At 39.3% G+C, this 6,141-nt stretch overlaps 1 non-coding gene across 1 annotated transcript; it reads left to right on the forward strand.

The window, feature by feature from the left end:
- The first annotated feature begins 4,820 nt into the window (after positions 1-4,820).
- On the forward strand, positions 4,821-4,928 carry LOC148546479 (small nucleolar RNA R71). Its single transcript, XR_015901694.1, has one exon. It is a non-coding gene; the product is annotated as a small nucleolar RNA R71 (small nucleolar RNA).
- The last annotated feature ends 1,213 nt before the right edge of the window (positions 4,929-6,141 follow it).

Raw genomic sequence — 6,141 nt, forward strand, 5'->3', positions numbered from 1 at the left:
CAGTCCTTTTTCAGCCTCTGAATCAGATTTTTGCTCAGGTTCCTCAATTTCAGCCAGAAAATACCTGAAATCATAGAAAAATACACAAACTCATAGTAAAGTCCAGAAATATGATTTTTAAATAAAAACTAATAAAAATATAATAAAAACTAATTAAAATATACTAAAAACATACTAAAAACAATGCCAAAAAGCGTATAAATTATCCGCTCATCACAACACCAAACTTAAATTGTTGCTTGTCCCCAAGCAACTGAAAATCAAATAGGATAAAAAGAAGAGAATATACAATAAATTCCAAAAACATCTATGAAGATCAGTATTAATTAGATGAGCGGGGCTTTTAGCTTTTTGCTTCTGAACAGTTTTGGCATCTCACTTTTTCCTTGAAGTTCAGAATGATTGGCGTCTATAGGAACTCAGAATCTAGATAGTGTTACTGACTCTCCTAGTTAAGTATGTTGATTCTTGAACACAGCTACTTTATGAGTCTTGGCCGTGGCCCTAAGCACTTTGTTTTCCAGTATTACCACCGGATACATAAATGCCACAAACACATAACTGGGTGAACCTTTTCAGATTGTGACTCAGCTTTGCTAGAGTCCCCAATTAGAGGTGTCCAGGGTTCTTAAGCACACTCTTTTTTTTGCTTTGGACCTCGACTTTAACCGCTCAGTCTCAAGTTTTCACTTGACACCTTCACGCCATAAGCACATGGTTAGGGACAGCTTGGTTTAGCCGCTTAGGCCAGGATTTTATTCCTGTGGGCCCTCCTATCCACTGATGCTCAAAGCCTTAGATCCTTTTTAAAACCCTTGCCTTTTGGTTTAAAGGGGTATTGGCTTTTTCTGCTTGCTTTTCTCTTTCTTTTTTTTTTTGCAAGCTTTTCACTGCTTTTTCTTGCTTCAAGAATCAATTTTATGATTTTTCAGATCATCAGATAACATTTCTCCTTTTTCTATCATTCTTTCAAGAGCCAACAATTTTAACATTCTTTAAAGAACAAATTCAAAAATATGCACTGTTCAAGCATTCATTCAGAAAAACAATAGTATTGCCACCACATCAAGATAATTAAACTGTTTTAAAATTTGAAATTCATGCACTTCTTTTTCTTTTTCAATTAAAAACATTTTTCTTTTAAGAAAGGTGATGGATTCATTTTCATAGCTTCATGGCATAGACACTAATGATCATGTAATAAGACACAAACATAGATAAACATAAGCATAAAAATTCAAAAAACAGGGAAATAAAGAACAAGAAAATTAAAGAACGGGTCCACCTTAGTGATGGCGGCTTGTTCTTCCTCTTGAAGATCTTATGGAGTTCTTGAGCTCCTCAATGTCTCTTCCTTGCCTTTGTTGCTCCTCTCGCATGGTTTTTTGGTCTTCTCTAATTTCATGGAGGAGGATAGAATGCTCTTAGTGCTCCACCCTTAGTTGTCCCATGTTGGAACTTAATTCTCCTAGGGAGGTGTTGATTTGCTCCCAATAGTTTTGTGGAGGAAGATGCATCCCTTGAGGTATCTCAAGGATTTCATGATGAAGAATTTCCTCATGCTCTTGATGAGGTTCTCTTGTTTTCTCCATCCTTTTCTTAGTGATGGGTTTGTCCTCATCAATGAGAATGTCTCCCTCTATGTCAATTCCAACCGAATTGCAAAGGTGACAAATGAGATGAGGGAAGGCTAACCTTGCCAAAGGAGAGGACTTGTCCGCCACCTTGTAGAGTTCTTGGGATATAACCTCATGAACTTCCACTTCCTCTCCAATCATGATGCTATGTATCATGATAGCCCGGTCTATAGTAGCTTCGGATCGGTTGCTAGTGGGAATGATTGAGCGTTGGATGAACTCCAATCATCCCCTAGCCACGGGCTTGAGGTCATGCCTTCTTAGTTGAACCGGCTTCCCTCTTGAATCTCTCTTCTATTGAGCGCCCTCTTCACATATGTCCATGAGGACTTGGTCCAACCTTTGATCAAAGTTGACCCTTCTTGTGCATGGGTGTGCATCTCCTTGCATCATAGGCAAGTTGAATGCCAACCTTACATTTTCCGGACTAAAATCTAAGTAATTCCCCCGAACCATTGTAAGCCAATTCTTAGGGTCCGGGTTCACACTTTGATCATGGTTCTTGGTGATCCATGCATTGGCATAGTACTCTTGAACCATTAAGATTCTGATTTGTTGAATGGGGTTGGTGAGAACTTCCCAACCTCTTCTTAGAATCTCATGTCGGATCTCCGGATATTCTCCCTTTTTGAGCTTAAAAGGGACCTCGGGGATCACTTTCTTCTTGGCCACAACTTCATAGAAGTGGTCTTGATGCACCCTTGAGAGGAATCTCTCCATCTCCCATGACTCGGAGGTGGAAGCTTTTGCCTTCCCTTTCCTCTTTCTAGAGGTTTCTCCGGCCTTTGGTGCCATAAATGGTTATGAAAAAATAAAAAGCTTTAGCTTTTACCACACCAAACTTAGAAGGTTGCTCATCCTCGAGCAAAAGAAGAAAGAAGAGAGTAGAAGAAGAAGAAATAGAGGAGATGGAGTGGGCTTTGTGTTTCGGCCAAGGGGGGGAAGTGGTGTTTAGGTTGTGTGAAAATGAAGGAGTGAAGATGGGTTTATATAGGAGTGAGAGGGGTGTGTATGGTTCGGCCATTATGGGTGGGTTTGGGAGGGAAAGTGGTTTGAATTGGGATGATGAGGTAGATAGGGATCCTGTGGGGCCCACAGATCTTGAGGTGTCAAGGATATCTCATCCCTGCACCAAGTGGCGTGCAAAATGCCCCCTTTCTGCCAATCATGGCGTTAAACGCCAGTCTGGTGCCCTTTCTGGCGTTAAACGCCCAGAATGGTGCCAGACTGGGCGTTTAACGCCCATTCTGCTACCTTTACTGGCGTTTAAACTCCAGTAACTATCTCCTCCAGGGTGTTCTATTTTTCATTCTGTTTTTCACTTTGTTTTTGCTTTTTCAATTGTTTTTGTGACTTCACATGATCATCAACCTACAGAAAACATAAATAACAATAGAAAATTATCATAGAATAGTAACGATTGGGTTGCCTCCCAACAAGCACTTCTTTAATGTCAATAGCTTGACAGTGGGCTCTCATGGAGCCTCACAGATGTTCAGAGCAATGTTGGAACCTCCCAACACCAAACTTAGAGTTTGAATATGGGGGTTCAACACCAAACTTAAAGTTTGGTTGTGGTCTCCCAACACCAAACTTAGAGTTTGACTGTGGGGGCTCTGTTTGACTCTGTATTGAGAGAAGCTCTTCATGCTTCCTCTCCATGGTGACAGAGGGATATCCTTGAGCTTTAAACATAAGGGAGTCTCCATTCACTTAAATGATCAATTCTCCTCTGTTAACATCAATCACAGCTTTTGTTGTGGCTAGGAAGGGTCTACCAAGGATGATGGATTCATCCATGCACTTCCCAGTCTCTAGGATTATGAAATCAGCAGGGATGTAATGGTCTTCAACCTTTACCAAGACATCCTCTACAAGTCCATAAGCCTGTTTCTTTGAATTGTCTGCCATCTCCAGTGAGATTCTTGCAGCTTGTACCTCAATGATCCCTAGCTTCTCCATTACAGCAAGAGGCATGAGGTTTATGCTTGATCCTAGGTCACACAGAGCCTTCTCAAAGGTCATGGTGCCTATGGTACAAGGGATTTAGAACTTTCCAGGGTCCTGTCTCTTCAGAGGTAATCTCTGCCTAGTCAAGTCATCCAGTTCTTTGATGAGCAATGGAGGTTCATTCTCCCAAGTCTCATTACCAAATAACTTGGCATTTAGCTTCATGATTGCTCCAAGGTACTTAGCAACTTGCTCTTCGGTAACATCTTCATCTTCTTCAGAGGAAGAATACTCATCAGAGCTCATGAATGGCAAAAGTAAATTTAATGGAATCTCTATGGTCTCAGCGTGAGCCTCAGATTCCTATGGTTCCTCATTAGGGAACTCCATGGAGGTCAGTGGGTGTCCATTGAGGTCTTCCTCAGTGGGAATCACTGCCTCTTCCTCCTCTCCATGTTCGGCCATGTGAGATGTGGTTATGGCCTTGCACTCTCTTTTTGGATTCTCTTCTGTATTGCTAGTAATAGTGCTAGGAGGGAGTTCAGTAATTTTCTTACTCAGCTGACCCAATTGTGCCTCCAAATTTCTAATGAAGGACCTTGTTTCAGTCATGAAACTTTGAGTGGTTTTGATTAGATCAGAGACAATGGTTGTTAAGTCAGAGGGACTCTGCTTAGAATTCTCTGTCTGTTGCTGAGAAGATGATGGAAAAGGCTTGCCATTGCTAAACCTGTTTCTTCTACCATTGTTGTTGTTGAAACCTTGTTGAGGTCTCTGTTGATCCTTCCATGAGAGATTTGGATGATTTTTCCATGAAGGATTATAGGTATTTTCATAGGGTTCTCCCATGTAATTTACCTCTTCCATTGCTGGGTTCTCAGGATCATAAGCTTCTTCTTTAGAGGAAGCTTCCTTAGTACTGCATGTTACTGCTTGCATTTCAGACAGACTCTGAGAAATCATATTGACTTGTTGGGTCAATATTTTATTCTGAGCCAATATGGCATTCAGAGTATCAATCTCAAGAACTCCTTTCTTCTGATTTGACCCATTATTCATAGGATTCCTTTCAGAAGTGTACATGAATTGGTTATTTGCAACCATTTCAATGAGTTCCTGAGCTTCTGCAGGCGTCTTCTTCAGATGAAGAGATCCTCCAGCAGAGCTATCCAATGACATCTTGGATAGTTCAAACAGACCATCATAGAAAATTCCTATGATGCTCCATTCTGAAAGCATGTCAGAAGGACATCTTCTGATCAATTGCTTGTATCTTTCCCAAGCTTCATAGAGGGATTCTCCTTCCTTTTGTCCGAAGGTTTGGACTTCCACTCTAAGCTTGCTCAATTTTTGAGGTGGAAAGAACTTTGCCAAGAAGGCATTGGCTAGCTTTTCCCAAGAGTTCAGGCTTTCTTTAGGTTGTGAATCCAACCATGTCCTAGCTCTGTCTCTTACAGCAAAAGGAAAAAGCATAAGTCTGTAGACTTCAGGGTCAACCCCATTGGTCTTGACAGTGTCACAGATTTGCAAGAATTCAGCTAAGAACTGATGAGGATCTTCCAATGGAAGTCTATGAAACTTGCAATTCTGTTGCATTAGAGAAACTAATTGAGGCTTAAGCTCAAAGTTGTTTGCTCCAATGGCAGGGATTGAGATGCTTCTCCCATAAAAGTCGGGAGTAGGTGCAGTAAAGTCACCAAGCACCTTCCTTGCATTGTTGGCATTGTTGTTTTCGGCTGCCATGGTTTCTTCTTCTTTGAAAAGCTCTGTTAGGCCCTCTAGAGAGAATTGTGCTTTCGCTTCTCTTAGATTTCTCTTCAAGGTCCTTTCAGGTTCAGGATCAGCTTGAACAAGTATGCCTTTATCTTTGCTCCTGCTCATATGAAAGAGAAGAGAGCAAAAAAGTAGGGAATCCTCTATGTCACAGTATAGAGATTCCTTGAGGTGTCAGAGGAAAAGAAGAATAGAAGGAGGAGGTAGATGGAAAAGAATTCGAACATATAAAGAAGGATAGAGTTCGAATTGCACCTTGAGGAGGAGTGTTAGTCCCTTAAATAGAAGGATGTGAGAAGAGGGAAAGAATTTTTGAAAATAAATTAAAAAGATTTTGAAATAATTAAAAGAAATTTGAAAATTTGATTGAGATTTTCAAAAATTTAGATTGGGAAAGAAATAAAGTGATTTTTGAAAAAGATTTTGAAATTAGAAATTAAAAAGATATGATTGAAAATTAATTTTGAAAAAGATGTGATTGAAAAGATATGATTGAAAATCAATTTAGAAAAAGAAAGTTTTTAAAATTAAAGTTGATTACTTGACTAACAAGAAATTAAAAGATATGATTCTAAAATTTAAAGTTTGATCCTTTCTTAATAGGCAAGTAACAACTTGAAAATTTTGAAGTAAATCTTGAATTGAAGCAAGGATTTTTGAAAATAGTAAAAATAAATATAAAATGGAAAGAAATTGATTTTGAAAGAGATATGATTGAAAAGATATGATTTGAAAAAGATTTGATTTTGAAAAATTATGAAAACTTGAAAAAAATGTGAAT

This window comes from Arachis ipaensis, chromosome B9 (assembly GCF_059453495.1).
Source record: "Arachis ipaensis isolate K30076 ecotype BB chromosome B9, ASM5945349v1, whole genome shotgun sequence".
NCBI lineage: Eukaryota > Viridiplantae > Streptophyta > Magnoliopsida > Fabales > Fabaceae > Arachis > Arachis ipaensis.